Source organism: Thermobia domestica, chromosome 5 (assembly GCF_964235325.1).
Source record: "Thermobia domestica chromosome 5, izTheDome1.hap1.1, whole genome shotgun sequence".
Classification (NCBI taxonomy): Eukaryota; Metazoa; Arthropoda; class Insecta; order Zygentoma; family Lepismatidae; genus Thermobia; species Thermobia domestica.
In genome coordinates this window covers 200282280-200299877 of record NC_137458.1, presented here as the reverse complement: position 1 = coordinate 200299877, position 17598 = coordinate 200282280, and the positions used below count along the sequence as shown (strand labels likewise).

Here is a 17598-nt window from a genome sequence, read left to right as displayed (position 1 = left end):
CACAAGCTGGTTGTGACAAATTTGTCACAGATCTACTCGCGAAAGCCACTTCACCGACAGAAGAGAATCTTGTTTTTCTCGACCATTGGGGACCACTCACTAATCATGTGAAAATTGCAGACAATCTACCTCAAGACATTTCACTGCATGTAGAAAACATTCCGAAGAATTGCACAAGGTTTTGTCAACCACTTGATGTCTACGGCTTAGAAACTTGGAAAAACTACCTAAAAAAGCGAGCACAGTTATTACATAGTTTTTCAGAGAGATTACCGTCTAGTGCTTATGTTCATTTTGCATAATCAAATGAACTCACCATAGTACATTGGCATGTACCAATCTCTTTCATAAAAGCTGGATTGAAAACTGGTGTACATTTTCATTTCGATTCTGCGAGCACATTCGCTTTCCATTTTGCAATCGATACTTGTCATTGTCAGACATATGCACGTATTCTTTCATTCTGGTGCAAGAAAGTTTTTTTTATTTCATTCATTTTATACTTGATAATCCAGACAACGAGCTTAAGTACCATTATTGTAAATTATATGTTAACTAGTTAGTTCTATACTCAAAGATATCAATTGTTCTTTTTCCTTTTCTTTATTTATTTCGAAATTGCTGGGCCCAAAGACCAGAATCTCACAGTAAGGGTCTTTCCTTTCTTTAAGTTGAGTACAAGAATTAAAGTGAAAACAAACTAAAACTCGACTACAGAAAGAAGAACTGAAACGCAAGATCTTTGCATAATGTTATTATCGTACAGTATCGAGACTTGTTCAATTTGCTTTCATTTAACAACAGCTTTCAAACGATATGCTACTTAACTCCCCTTGCCATTTGAAAATTTTGAGTATGACCCTGTCTGGGACCCTGCGGGGGACCGTGGGATTAATATATTCACTTTGAATCATTGTACTTTTGCAACGATGAAACACGTGTTTTCCTGTTTTGACATCTGTCCCACCGTTTCAGATTTCTGAGAGTGGCCATAGACTTTACAATGACATTTTGACCGGTCACTATTTTGCACGGGGTACTTTAAAGAGTCGACACTTGTTCCATCTTCTTTCATTTCCCAACAGCTTTCTAACGATATGCTACTTGACCCCTTACCATTTAAAATTTTGGAGTTGGACCCCGCCTGGGACCCTGTGGATGATCCTGGGATAACAATTTTTGCTTTGATATGTTGTACGTTTAAAATGATCAAACACTTGTTTTCCTGTTTTGGCATCTGTTTCACCGTTTGCGATTTCTAGGGGTAGCGACGGACTTTCTGGACACACTGTATATTCATATAACTCGCACAGTATATGCATTCGGAAAATTTTTATTACAGTTTCTTAATAGGCTTTCTTAGTGCTTTCGATTGGTGTATAAACCATCTTCCACTTCAATATATAATCTCCCTCTCTTCCCTTGCAAAAACAATTATAGTTGGCAGAGATTACTGCGAGGAGGTTGCAGACCAATTTGAAACCCCTTTCTGTACTCATTTTAATGGGATGCTTGATTGAAGTGAGTCTCTGCATCTCTCATTATAGCGTTTACAGAGACACAAACAGTAGAAAGTGCGGCACAGTCAATAAATCTATGACTCACAGCTACACCATACAGCTTTTAATTTTTGAAAATGGTGTTCTGTTATCACCGTTCTTACTTATTTTGCACGAAAAGAATGGAACATTTGGCCCTATAGTCAAAAACAACCTTCTTTAATCTGAAAATGTCCTTGCGAAAGCATGAAATTTGGGAAAATTAACATCAGGTCTTGTGAGATCATGGTTTCAAGGGGTCTTTCTCCCAGCGTCTAATGCAAAGTCTGGGGCTGCGATAGCTCAGTGACCTGCACTCCCCGCTGTCTAGTGGCTAGCACGTGCACTGTTGGTGTACGGGGTCCCGGGTTCGATTCCCGGTGGGAGAGCCTTTGCGGTTTTAACTGTCCTCGATATTTCTGTATTCGTGTCCCTGTCGTTCTAGGTATTTGGAAAGCAAGTTGAACGAGTAAAGTAAGTAAAATTAGTAATAAGTAGTTCGAGTAAGTTACTGAGACACGTTCGGTGAGCCAGTTAACATAAAAAATAAAAGGGTAGAGCGTTCACCTCTGATGCTTGGGATCCTGGGTTCGATCCCAGCTCGCGCCATGTGAACTTTGTTAGACAAACACTGTATGGGTGGGTTTCCTCGGGGTTCTCCCGTTTCCTTCCACTTTCTTCATTCCACCATTTCATTCATTTCTCATAATCACCGCCTCCTTTAGTCTAGCCGGCATAATTGTGGAACGTAAAACTTAAATATTTCATTTCATTCTTTTTCATTTTGTTATAAGATTCGTGGAGTGGGCACAATTAATCAACTTTTCAACCTATTTTACGAACAAAAGAGTGCCTCAAAACAGAAACCATTCAGCACTAACAAGTGGTAGGATTCAGCTTCTTGGTGTGTTCGTGTTTAGGTCGTGGAAAAGCTTCTTGAGATATTTTACTAATACTGTCCTCTACAACTATAACATACATTTACATCAACGTAATAATATAATTTAGATCCAAATCACTGATTCATAATCAGTTTTCTTCCCCCAGATTTGCAAATCTTATTAGATATACGTGATACAAAAACAGTTATTTTGAAGAAGATTGTGTTACATTTGGCGATTTGTCACAGTTATTGCTGTAATAAGGTGAGCTTGGTGTAAACAATGTTTATGCATCATTATGGCTTTTTTTTAAATGCCATTACTGTGAAGCGTTTTCCATTATTTGTGCCATTTTTTTTAAAAAAAACGAAATACTACTGTGAAGCGTTTCCTCAATAAATTCATAATTATAACAATTGAGAGGCGAGGGGACTCACTATACATAAGCATCCCGAATAGGGGGAGGTGCAGAGTCTTACTTTAATCAAGCATTTCGTTAAAATAACGGAGTTTCAAATCAATAGACAGGGATTTCAAATCGGTCTGCAACCTTCTCCTAGTAACCCCTGCCAACTATAATTGTTCTTGCCTAAATGCAGAGAATTTCAAAGCAGAAGACATTTTGTAATTGTAATCACTATATTGGATCCGCCATTTTGAATTTTGTAATTTTGACGTCAGATTCTGAATCATCTGTCCTAAAACGACCCTGGCAGTATGCTTTCTTTTATATTAAATGGTTGTTTTCTGTCTATGCTTGGAGACCACCCCTAACGTTCAAAGGGCGGTTTCTACCCTTAAATCTTCACCATTGCCGGAAAAAAAAAAAAAAAAACGTGTCGATTATTTTTCGATGTTCTACAAGTATGCAAAGTTTCATTCAAATCGGTGAGTGACACTTCCCTAAGTCTCCTTGTCAGTGAAATATTGCAGGAACCAGATTTCAAAATTGCCTTCAAGAGACAATCACGAACAATTTGCCATCCACGTTTTTTAACATTTGAACTGTTCAATCTTATTTACAGACGAAGCACTTGCCTATTATTAAGATTGTGTGCAGTTGCTATAATACAATAAATCTATAATAAGAAACGTAATAGAAGGAAACCATATGCTTACGAAATCTCTACACAAGAGAACAAATTATTTGATTTCTAGAATTTGTTCTCAATAATGTTACGCCATTTTATCTCCTAAAAATATAAATAAATTTGTGATGTATTTAATGCATTATTCAGTCTTCATCACCACTCTGTTCATTAACTGATATTGAATTTTTCCACTCGCTCGGACAACTGTACATTGGAGTAAACAAGAAACCACGATTCATACATTTGCATTTCAAACTTACACACTCAAATTTCTGACAACTACACATAATAATCTCTAAACATGCCTTGGGAATATCTTCGAGTATTCTCAAAACTGGTCTCAGAATTTGGTCCTCAAAGTATCATATGGAGTCTTCTGGCCTTCGTAGATCAATCTCACACATATCAGCGTTTCCCAAATTGCTGTTTGGTAATGGGATCTTTTTATATGTAGTTTCAGAGCATCATTAGTTAGATGTAATCTCTCCAGGCTGCATTTTCCTAAAAGTAGGAGCCTAGCTCCATCAAACATCTTCACATTAACCTTGGGGAGTTTTGTGAAAAACAGTTTTGCAGATTCAATAACGCTTGCTGATAAAGGAGTCTGTTCTAGGGAAAATAAAAGGTCACAGTTCTCTAAGTAGACTATAAGCAGATAATGCATTGCTGGAATTATCATCTTCAAAACTCTTTGTAGGTGTTTCCGGTAGTTTTATTTAAAGATCAGAAAACTGTCAAGTCAAACTTCGAGATCGATGTTCAAAATCTTGAAGGGAAGCATGAAGAAGCAGATTCTAGAATCATACTTCATGCTGTGAATCACAATTCAAAAAGAATTCTTGTGATGAGTAGAGACACCGATGTATTCCTGCTGATGATACACCCTTATGACAGAATTTCTTGTAAAGAATTATACATGATGGCGGGATTTCAAAGACAGGAAGGTGTATTCCAGTTCACCACCTTTGACACCAGTTATCTGAGAATGAGAAGAGAGTTAATGGCTTATCACGCTCCACTTGAATGCGACATACTGTCATATCCAGTTGCATCATCAAAGATCAAGAAATGTCTACTTACTCATGTCAGAAAACTGTGATCTTTTATTTTCCTTAGGACAGATTTCTTTATCAGCAACAGCTATTGAATCTGCAGAACTGTTTTTTAAAAAGCTCCTCAAGGTTAGTGCTAAGATCTGTGATGAGCTAGGCTCCTACTCTTTGGAAAATGCAGCCTGCAGAGATTACTTCCAACTACTGATGCTCTGAAACAACATATCCCATTACCAAACAGCAATTTGGGAAATGCCGGTAAGTGTGAGATTGATCTACGAAGGCCAGAAGACTCCGGGTGGTACTTGGAGGACCAAATTATGAAGCCAGTTTTGTAAATACTAGAAGATATTTCCAAGGCTTGTTTAGAGATTACCATGTGTAGTTGTCAGAAACTTGATTGTGTAAGTTTGAAATGCAAATGTAAGAATCGCAGTTTCTTGTTTACTCCAATGTGCAGTTGACCGAGCGAATATAAAAATTCAATCAGTTAATGAACAGAGCGATGAAGACGACTTTGCATTAAATACAACACAAATTTGTTTATCTTTTTCGAGATATAAAGGTAACCAAGAATGTTCTGTCTTTTTTTTGTGGAGGTCTGTGTTCAATTGGCCATCACACCGTGAGTTGAATGTGAATGTAGATAAGGCGAAGATCAGTTGTTGGTATGAGTATATCAAATATATACCACGTTGTGACAGTTCAGTTGCCTGTGAACTTGCGTAAGGACAGAGTGAACATGGGACCTCCACAGAGCGTCACAAGGGCGTGTATGCTGTACGAGTTCAAACTGGGATCAAACGCCGCTGCAGCGGGGCGGAATATATGCCAGGCCTTTGGTGAGGGTGTCGTGACTATGCAGACAGTGTAGTGGTGGTTTAACAAGTTTAAGAATGGTGACGAAACACTCGAAGACACACTACTTGCTGGAAGACCAACACATGTAAAAAAAAAATGAAGATCTTCAGACAGCAATTAGGGCGAACAGTGGCCAAATTTGTGAGAAACTGAGACTACAATCCAGTGTGAGTGGAAAAACCATTCGACAGCACCTCCATTAACTTGAGAAGCACTACAAGTTGGGTCGATAGCTCCCACATGATTTGACTCCGGGCCAGAAGGCAACGCTTATAGACACTTATGTTTCTTTGTTGTCTTGTCTGAGGAAGGAGCCATTTCTGGACAGGTTGTTGACATGGATGAGAAGTGGGACCTGTACGAAGCTCCACGGCGCCGTCATCATTGGTAACATCCCATGAACCGGTTCCAAAACAGCCGAAACCAGCACTGCACCAGAAAAAGGTCCCCCTGTGTTTGATGGACTGCTCGTGGGATCGTGCACTGGGAACTGCTACCAGCTGGTCAGAGCATCAATGCGACTGCGTATTGTCAGCAGTTGAAACGTGTTCAAGAAAAACTCAAAACTGAAGAACTCTGAATCGCAAGGAGGTCCTCCAGTTACAGGACAAAAGTGGTGGGTGAAAAAGCGACAGAACTTTCTCGGTTGCTTTTATATAAGAGTGGCATAATATTATTGAGAACTAATTTTAGAAATCAAATAATTTGGTCCAGGGCTGTAGTCGCGAGTATACGGCAGTACATGCCATATACTCTCTGCTTAATCTTAAAGTCATTAGAGTGTACCTTCTGCTTCAAAGCGTATAGTAATTTCTACTTTTGTTTCGTTTATATTTATTTATTTATTTATTTAATCGGCCACGTCTCCAATTATAAAGTGACTATATCACCATTTTCCTCTTGTATTCTCACATCTGTAATAAGCAATATATAGGCTCTGAACGTTATCTTAATCGATTTATTATATTAATTTTAATATTTGTTCTTTCAATAGTACTATTAATTATTTCCCTAATTTAATTAGATTTCTTCTTGGGTGGGATGATTTAGGGCTAGTTTCATATTGCTTGGTTATTTATTATGAAAATGTGCCGTCTTATAATGCTGGTATATTAACGGCACTTTCTAATCGGATTGGGGATGTAGCAATTTTATTATCCATTGCTTGAATATTAAAGTACAGGAGCTGAAATTATGTTTTTTATTTGCATACAGTCTTAAGTAATAATGAAATAGTGATTATTTCTTGTTTAATTATTTTAGCTGCCATAACGAAGAGTGCTCAAATCCCATTCTCTGCATGGCTACCAGCAGCTATAGCTGCCCCAACTCCAGTATCTGCATTAGTTCATTCTTCTACTCTTGTAACTGCCGGTGTTTATTTATTAATTCGTTTTAGAGGTGTTTTATTAAACGTTTATGGAGGGGGGATGTATTATTACTGTTGTCAGGACTAACTATATTTATAGCTGGAATTGGAGCAAATTACGAGTATGACTTAAAGAATATTATTGCATTCTCCACTTTAAGCCAACTTGGTCTTATGATAATAATTTTATCAATAGGATTTCCAGTTCTAGCATTTTTTTCATTTACTTACTCATGCCCTATTGAAGGTATTACTTTTTTTTTTGTGTGTGTGTGTGTACAGGAGCAATTATTCATGGTGTAGGAGATAGACACAAGATATTCGTAGAATAGGAGCACTTGTGAGTCAAATACCTCTTACCTTATCATGTCTAAATGTAGCTAATTTAGCATTGTGTGGAATGACATTTTAACTGGGTTTTATTCTAAGGATTTAATCTTAGAAATTTCTTCTTTGTCTATAATTAATGTAATAAGTTTTTTCCTTTTACTTTTTTCTACAGGTTTGACCGTGTGTTATTCTGTTCGTTTAAGATTCTATTTGACAGGTAAGGGATTTGGGGGAGCAATTATTCATTCTATTAGTGATAATGGATGAATTATATGTAAGGGTATGCTAGGATTAGTAGTGATAGCAATTTTATGGAGCGCAAGATTAAGTTGATTGAATTTTCCTGCTGTAAATTTTATTGTATTACCATTATATTTAAAAATAGGTGCCTTGCTCGTTAGTGCAGTAGGCCTATGAGTGGGTGTATTGTTGGCTAGCTATTCTGTTAGCCAGTCTTTGGTGTGTATAAAGTTTTATTTTAGTTCTACGATGATGGGAAGCACGTGGTTTCTACCTTATTTATCAACTAATTATATTATTAAGTTGCCTTTAAAGTTGGAGGAACATATTACAATAATATTGATCAAGATTGAAGTGAATATGTAGGAGCTCAAGGAATATATGATAGCTTTAAGAGTGGTTCAGTCTCAAGATAACCTATTTAAGATGTATTAGTCTTTTTAATTTTTACTATTTTTCTCTGCTTCTTTATGTTTGTATATTCAGATAGCTTATGAAGAAAGCATAGTATTGTAGATACTAAGAAGAAAATAATTTCTGTGAATAAATTACTACTCCGTGAGAAGTACTCTCCTTTTTACCTCGAAAAGGTAATGTAATTATTGTATTCTAAGAGGGCTATAGTGAGGTTTGAAGAGATGTTAACGGACTATCGCTAAAGATAGAAGTTAGCAGCTTCTTCTTGAATAATTCACATCTCCTAAGTTGGGGATTAAATCCCAGTGATATCATTAACAATGAGATGCCTCTTTTTGGCTTCAACTAAATAGGTAAATAGGGGTCAAGAGACCAGAAGTTCAGGTCGAAACTGAGTGCAAATATCTGCTTCCTATTTGAGATAAGTTGATAACAACACATTTTGGATGCAACACAAATATTATACGTATTTAACTATTATCCCTTCTTGTTAGTTTGCTCATGTTAGGGATCCTTGGTTTCATTCGTGATAAAGGCCTAAAAGGAGAATTGCTAAGAATGTTAGTCTAACAAGTGATCATGATAATATATTGGTGTTATTAATAGTAACTGTTATTGGTAGGAGAAGGGCAATTTCAACGTCAAAAAATAAGGAAGATAACGGCGATAAGGAAGAATCGTAGAGAATTCGGGCTGATGATTTGAGATCAAAGCCACACTCAAAGGGGAATCTTTTTCACGATCATTGATTTTTTTTTTTTTTTTTTTTTTAATAGAAGAGTTGATAGAGCTATAACGATTAGGGAGATCGCAATAGTTAGGAGGGCAGCAGTTAAAAAATGCGATTAATTGCTTATTTCATTTAAATGATCTTTTTGATTGGAAGTCAAATATACTTTATATATTAAATAAGCTAGCCTCCTCATCAATAAATAGAAATGTAAAGGAATAATCATACTACATCTACAAAGTGTCAATATCAGGCAGCGGCTTCAAAGCCGAAGTGGTGTGTAGCGGAGAAATGAGATAGGAGGTGACGTAGTAAGCAGGTGGCTAAGAATGTGGAACCGATGATGACGTGGAGACAATGAAAGCCTGTCGCTATAAAGAATGTTGAGCCATAAACGGCGTCTGCAATAGTGAATGGAGCTTCATAATATTCATAAGCTTGTAGTGCGGTAAAGTATAATCCTAAGATGATAGTAAGGAGAAGACCTTGTGTTGTTTGAGTATGATTGGCTTCTATTAGTCTGTGGTAAGCTCATGTTACAGTAACTCCTGAGGCTAAAAGAATAGCGGTATTAAGGAGGGGAACATGTATTGGGTTGAATTATACAATTCCTGTTGGCGGTCAGAATGAACTAATTTCTACTGTTGGTGCTAGTCTACTATGAAAGAAGGCTCAGAAAAATGAGACAAAGAAGAATACTTCAGAAATGATAAATAAAATTATACCTCATCGAAGTCCTAACGTTACTTGAATGGTATGAAGTCCTTGATTGGTTCCCTCTCGACTTACATCTCGTCATCATTGAATTATGGTTAGGAGTATAATTAATATACCGAGAAAGACTTGTGGTTGTGATAAGGGCTCCTAAGGCCCCAGTAAGAGGTCAAGGGCTTTGTTCAACTAGGTGATATGGGTGATTTTGTGGTGCTGACATACGTGAATTCTCTTGAATATAGTGCAACTAATACTGCAAATATGTAGGATTGGATTACTGCAACAGCAGATTCTAGTATTAGTAAAGTAATTTGACCAACTATTAATAATGAAAGTATGGATAATGATAGAAAGGGACCTGTGTTACCCAGGAGCGTTAGAGGGAAATGACCTGCAATTATATTTGCTATTAATCGGACGGCGAATGTTCCTGGCCGGATAATGTTACTAATTATTTCAATACATACCGTGAAAGATATAAGAGGGGCGGGAGTTCAAGAAGTGTAATATGCCATTACAGTCTAATGAGATTATGTTTTTAATAGGAGGGTGCCCGAAATTTTTTTGCACCGACTGTACCTGACGTTTAACAAAAAATTTCTGGCTGTTCATATAATTCGTAATATTGTTCATTATTCTATTTCAAATTAACATGGAAAAACTGTAAAAAATTCATTGGGAATTATAGTTTTGGGAATCAATATCTTTATTTATATTTTAAATTAGTTATAAGTCTTGTATATGGATGTGTAAATGGATTATTACAATTCTTACGGTGTCAGTGCTATCCGAAAATATAGATCCACTATTGGACGGAACTTTCCAGATCAAATAACCAATCTAAAATTCGACAGAATTTTCAGGACCGCCCTTCACCTCTCTTTTAGATACCTAGGTCCCTCTAAAAACTAGTTTAATCCGGATTTTACCAAATTTTATTCGTTTCAAAGCCCCACCGCCAAAAATGCTTTGTTTTGATTGGATGATAAACCCACGCTATGATATTAGGGCGCATTTATTCCATTCGATGCCGGGAAATTTTACTGACAACAGCCAAACCTAGATCTTCCAACGCAGAAAGGTAAAAAGGAGCTAGAAAAGCTGCAGTAAAAGGTAAAATTAATATAATAGTTGAATAACTACCAAGCAGGAAGCTAAGGAGCCATAAATTTGCTAAATTTCAGAGAACAAAACTGAACTAAAAAGCTGAAATAGGAAGTGCAATATAGTGACGCCATGATTTCATCTGCGGATCGCTATGGACAGGATTCAGAAGTAGTGTGATTTCTGTTTTCTTTTCTAAAACCGGTTCTGAAGATCAGTGTTTCCCATCATATTTTCACCTTCCAATTTTCCTGCTAATTGAGGGTTACAAGACCTGTCCATATAGAGATTTGTTTATGTAGGTAGCGAGTGATTTTTTTTTAAACATACATGGCGGTATTTAATTTCGTTGTAGTTAGAATAGAAATCACAATGCACGTGTAAATTTACAGTAAGGGCTCCTATCTGACTCCCAAATTGGGAGTACGGCTTCCAGCGGGATGAGTTGAACATGTAGTTTGTTCCGGGTTCCTGCCCCTTCAGGGCAGGGGTCCTATTGTTAGCTAATACTTCGATACGTCCCCTTGGGGGCATTAATTAAACACTTAAGAATGTGATTTAGTAAATACAAGGGCCAGTTGGCCCTGTTCCTTTCTTTCCTTTTCCTTTCGAGCCGATTTAAAATGGTAAAATATGAATGTTTCTGTGTATATTTATTAGTATAACATGTATTAATGATAGTGATGATTGGTGTGTATTGGCATGATGTGACTTGTAGTTTAAGTAGTATGTGTATATTTGTAATGTAGTATCAGTGGTAGTGGTAGTTAAGTGATGAAAGAGTGTGTGAGATAATTAAATATGGACAGTGTAGTATTTACTATGCGATAAATTTTTATTATTCCGTCATTAAGTGAACTCATACACGATATTTAAAAGTGAACGTAATATAGTACAATAATTCCGTGTACAAGGTCACATTCAGTTGTTCAAGGGTTGATTATATCGTCGCTAGCCCCTAGTGTCAAAAGTCAGTACTAACCGCCATTCGCATGTCAATGTTCTTAGTGATTTAGTTTCCGTGAAATTGACCTTTCTTTTCGAAATAAAACCTAGAAGGTATAATTCACAGCCTATATGGATGTACAGTTAGGTCAAGTGACCCAAAATTAATATATTCTGAAAATTACAACATTCTGCTTAGTCTAGAAATCGAAATATTTAAGTAAATAAACAATACGTAATTTTTTAACAGAAGTCGGACGATATGATGCTAGTTCTTCGCTTTGAAATTATATTAAATGTTCATTTTTCCTTTGTGGCTGCAGAATTTCATTGTTGCTGCAGAATTTCATAAACATTAAATATTATCGCAGATAATTCTATTTTCAGTGAACATACGTAGGATTTTTTTTTCGTTCTTAATAAAGCTACCAGGTATTACATAGTATTGTGTGTGTGGTGAAAGAGTCTTGAGTTCGAGTGAGGTTGTCGTGCGGTGATCGGAATGGGAAATGTTTGTAGTGATTATAAATTTTAAAGTGTTATGATGAAATGTGTATATGGGCTGGGCGTAGATAGAGGAGACAGGGTGTTTGTAAAATATAGCGTCGTAGTGAATGAAAAGAATGATGATATGAATATTATATGAATATTAATATGAATATGAATATAAAGTATATGAATATTGTAGTAAATGAATATAGAAGATAGGACACCCATATAGTTAAATATATATAGTAGCCCAGTGAATACTTCGCCGCGTGTTGATATATATATATTGAATAGATACGTGTAGCTACAAACATCTCAGGTTCTGACCCCTGCACCATAGCATCACGCGGACCGGAGGGCGAGATATAGTCGGACTATGGTAATACTTTGTAGTTTAATGGGTTATAGTAATAAACAACCATAGTAATACCATCTGATAGAATGGGTAGCATCATATAATCGCTGACTAGACATATTGAATAATAAATTATGAAAAGACAGTAGTAGTTATACAACGGGGCTGTAGTGAATTATATTTTCTGGTCGGTTTTAAAATAGAATATCCTGCTCCGTGAGATTTTTTTTTCTTCACGTCACCTACTCGGGCTAGCTTACAATGTTCATGGAGGCGACAGCTCTGACAGGGTGACAGAATCAAAACAATTATATATATATATATATACTATAACAAAATACTTTGGATAGGTTAATAATTACCTGTACCTTGGGCAGAAAGTGCTCATACATATGCACTATACTTCATAGAATGTTAATTTAATAATAACAGAAGAAGAATGTTTTTAAGATATGTAAGATATTATTATGGGATAGTTGTTGCTATGTACATGTTTATGGATACCGAGTCAGCAAGTTTGTGTGCTTGACAGTGTTAAGGAAAATATATTATAAAGTATATCAACTAATAAACCATTTTTAGCACTGTTTATCGACGTTATCATTCTTATATAAAAGGTGAGAACGATAGTATATAATTATTAAAGATTACTACCACTCGAGATTTGTATATCATATTTCGCCGAACCAGGTTGACGACTACTCTCGGTAAGTCGTTATAAAAATTTTGGTGCCGAAACCCGGGATATACTGTAAATTCTCATCCCGAAGCATAGTAGGAGTGAATTTACTTTTGCAATTCAGTTAATGAATACAAATTTGACCGTATTGAGAAGTGGTAGAATAATCGTAAGAAAAATGGACAACGAAACAATGGAGAATGAATTCCATAATAGTGACAACGGTGGACCTAGTGTAACACCAGGATTGACATCAGAAGACCGAATCTTGCTAGTCTTACAGCAGCAATTGATGCAGATGTCTACCGAGTTAAAGCAGACGATGAAGCATAACTCTGAAGAATCCAACAAGCAATATGAAGAATTAAGTAGACGAATGGAACAGAAGTTCGACGAATCTAACAAGCAATATGAAGAATTAAAGCAGACAATAGAGCAGAAGATAGAACAGAACTCCGAAACATCCAACAAGCAATACGAGGAATTAAGCAAACGAATGGAACAGAAGTCGGATGAAACGAAACAATTAATTATCCAGACGATGAGCGATATCACCTCGCAGTTCGAGGAAAAGTTAAAGGGAATATCGGAGGAATGCCAAGGTAATCACAACCACCTGAGTCAAGAAATCAGTGATATAAAAAAGGATTTAGAAGTAACCGAATCTTCTGTCCAACAACAAAAGATCCAGGTCATCAGTAATGCTAACAACATACGTACAAATACGCAATTGTTAGCTACGTTACAGGAAGAAATTAGAATGCTACCGGTTAAGGACAACACATACCACAATAACCTGTGTGATGATCGCTTGGAGTTTCCACACTCACCAAAGATGAAGCCACCTTCGCCGGTATCTGATGAGGATATCATTTTAGAAGAAATTCATCCGAAGAGTACAGATGGACGAAACATAGATGGTGTAACGACACATCACGTCATGAATAGGAACTGTCACCCAATGGGTACATGGAATGATAAAAGGAAGGTAAAATTAAGTGTTAAGATGAGTGAAATACGGGCTATGAGTAAATTCAGTGGTAAGTGTAACGAGAATGCTACTTCTTTCTTAGAGAAATTCCAGGGCGAGTGCAATATAATGTGTATAGATAGATCACAATATATGAAATTAATCCCACATGTATTACTCCCACCTTGTTCATTATGGTTTAAAGCAGTACGTGATCACATCAGTACTTATGAAGAATTCAAAGCGGCATTGATCGCAAATTATGAAAATGACTTTTTGCTTGCGAATAGAGATGCCACCATTAGAAATCAACACTTCAATCCTCGATTGCATAAATCTGTTGTAGAATTTGTTGTCAATACATACAACGAATTAAAGGTTGTTAATCCTTTGCAATCGGAATCAAGAATAATAGCATCGATTCGAAATTTGCTCCCATTTAAGTTACAACAGATCTTATTTTCCACACAGTGTATGAGTTTCAACCATTTATTAATGCTTGTCCAATGCTATGAAACTCAATACCATGCTATGAATCAACAAGCAGGAATGGGTAAAAATAAGAATAATTCAGATCATTTTGTGCCTGTTCGGAATTTAAATATCCGAAGTGTGAATAATACGGAACATAACCTAAACCGAGTAAATTCTAGCAATCAAAATGAGCAAAATAGGCAATGTTATGTAGGGAATCAGCCTAACCTAATTAATCGTAGCAATCCATATGTTAGACCATATAATCAAAATAGGTTTAAAAATAGACGGAATGTATGGCGAAATTCCAGGAATACAGCAAACTACGCGGATAGACGTAATTGGAGATCAAGAGATGGCACTTCGCATCCGGATCCAGGTATTGAAGTAATTCCTGTACAGAACAGTAATAGGGGACATAATAATGATTGTGCAGTACAATGTACTTTATTAGATTCATATGCAAGTATGAATGTAACCTGATTACCGTTAATGAAATTAGGTTAAATTCATATCAGTTATAGATTTTCATGAACATTTATTTTATTTTTATTCAATTTAATTCTATTTAATTCTCATTAATCAATGATAATTCTCAAATGTTTTTAATATATGTAAGAATTATAATTCGATTCATAAATGATTAAAAGCAAAGGTTATTTATATTAGATTGATTTGTGTAAAAAACTTAACTGCCAAAGATTATGTTAAGAAGAAGATCTATTCTATAAAACTAAATATTCGACAACTATCTTGAATAAGATTCTTCTATGTTGTGATGCCTTATTAATCTAATGTTTATTTTAAAATATCACCTAAAATGATTATCATATAATGCGCCCTGACTATTTGTAACTCATGTTTGTCCCTTACGATTTTTGAATTCGCACCCTTCAACGATTAAATAAATGAGCGACGACATTTTTAATAAGAAAATATAATAATAATGTAATGAATGATAATAATATAAATATAATGAATGTAATTAAAAATAAGTATTGATGAAGTGTAATATTTGTTATAAATGTATATATATATATGAAATGTAATGAAGATATATACGAGGTGCGATCAAAATGTGATGGACATATGCAATGTAAGAACACTATTGTAAACGGACCAGTGGTTCTTGAAGATAAAAGCCAAGCTCACTCATGACTTTTATATTCAGTCCATTTGTCGGGCGACATTTTTATATAACAAAATACTTTGGATAGGTTAATAATTACCTGTACCTTGGGCAGAAAGTGCTCATACATATGCACTATACTTCATAGAATGTTAATTTAATAATAACAGAAGAAGAATGTTTTTAAGATATGTAAGATATTATTATGGGATAGTTGTTGCTATGTACATGTTTATGGATACCGAGTCAGCAAGTTTGTGTGCTTGACAGTGTTAAGGAAAATATATTATAAAGTATATCAACTAATAAACCATTTTTAGCACTGTTTATCGACGTTATCATTCTTATATAAAAGGTGAGAACGATAGTATATAATTATTAAAGATTACTACCACTCGAGATTTGTATATCATATTTCGCCGAACCAGGTTGACGACTACTCTCGGTAAGTCGTTATAATACATACCGTACCCGGGCATCGACCCCATGCCACCTTGAATATTTTCGTCTTCTTTTCTCAGTTTCCAAACTAGATAGTGATGGAAATTAATCGATGCCTCAGAATTTAGCGCATTCTGCGAAGGGGAGCTATCGGTGAAGTTTGGCAATAGGAATCACCGATCCAAAATCCAGTTTTTTTTTAATTTTTTTTTATTTTGGCAAATCACTAATTAGGGATATCTTAACTATTACGTTTACTCTAGTTTCATTACTGTCCTCGAACCTTCTTAGTTCTTCTAAGGGGTCGAATATTTTTTTTACTTAGAGATTTCAAAATTGGGGACGCAGTTACCTGGTCCCTTCCCCCTCTCCTTTTATCCTGCTGGTTTGGGCCGGATACGGGGCTCGGATTTCAATCTTACAACCAAACTCTTGTGGGATTGGGATCTGATGGACACAGAACTTGCATCCTTGGCAGCAGGACGCCCCTTGAGTCTACGTATTTGAGTAGACCACCCTTTTGGCATGTTAAGAATATTTTGGCTATGAGTTATATATTTAAATTCGATCACTCTTCTGTGTAGTGAGTAGTACTTTAATCTTTCTCCTTTCGTTGGCGCCGCTTTCTCTCCCTTGTCTCTTCCTTCTTACTTCGAGATTTTTTTTCAAATTTTCAACCTTCCCCCCCCCCCCCGATTTTGAACTTGTTGCTTACAATTTATTTAACGTACAACTCTGATCTGAAATTACCAGCTGAGACGTTGCAAGACACGATTCATGGATAAAGTAGATAATGATTGGGTCCTCCATCACATTTTGACCTATCGCTGAAATGAACAAAGACTTAGTATTTGACGACACTTCGATTACGTTCTTTCACCGTCGTTCCTCTTAAGTTTTTTTTTTTTTTTTTTTTTTTTTTGTAATCCGTTGGTCACTTTCCTTTCTGTTTTGGTTTTCGATTACTTTGTAGTTAACCTGGGCCCAGAAATTGTACTTTGGTTTATCTAGTTATATCTTTAGAAATGCTCTGTGTTACGTGCCTGCCTCACAAAGTTTTTTTTTCCATGATTTAAGCACGAATTGATTATATAAAAGTGAAAAATTTATAGATGCGCGGTATCAGGTAGAAAAGCGATTTTCTTTTTCATATGTAATGTCGGAAGTCATTTGTTTTTGGACAATGTTTGCAACCTTGTAAAAAATTTTATTATTGGGGTGATTAATTTAAATGTGTGCGCATTTATTGAATATAAATATATATATATATAGAGAGAGAAATGAATACGTCGAAATGTATATGTACTTAGTATACGAATATGATTTTATAGTAAAAGTATGATATTAAAAGTATTACATGAATATATGTAAGAGCGCTCGTGTCTGTCCCCCTAAACGTGTGTTGGTTGCTATAGTTTACCAGTAAGTTCTCCGACGAATGTAAGAATGTAGATTTTGTTAAGAATACCGCCGTGCACTTAAGTAATTTTCCTTTTCTTTTGAATAAATGTAAATGATACCTTATGTAATTATGTAATGGCATGTATTGGAAAGTAACGGCAGGTCTAAACGTAACTCACATCATAACGAATATTATCCCTGAACTACTAACCAAAAACCATCGTGGAAAGTGTACCTTGAATCCTTCTCACCTGCATATGTATCCTGTGACTTGACCAGTTTTTTTTTTTTTTTTTTTTTTTTTTTTTTTTTTTTTTTTTTTATCCTCAATTTAAACCTTCATACTCCGTACACCTGCGGGAGATCGTTTTTAAAATCCGAATCATAT

The 17598-nt window shown here is 35.7% G+C and overlaps 1 protein-coding gene across 4 annotated transcripts in view; it reads right to left on the bottom strand.

The window, feature by feature from the left end:
• The window catches only part of LOC145686342 (uncharacterized), a 211315-nt gene that overhangs the window by 91087 nt on the left and 102630 nt on the right, over positions 1-17598 (bottom strand). The window lies entirely within an intron of this gene.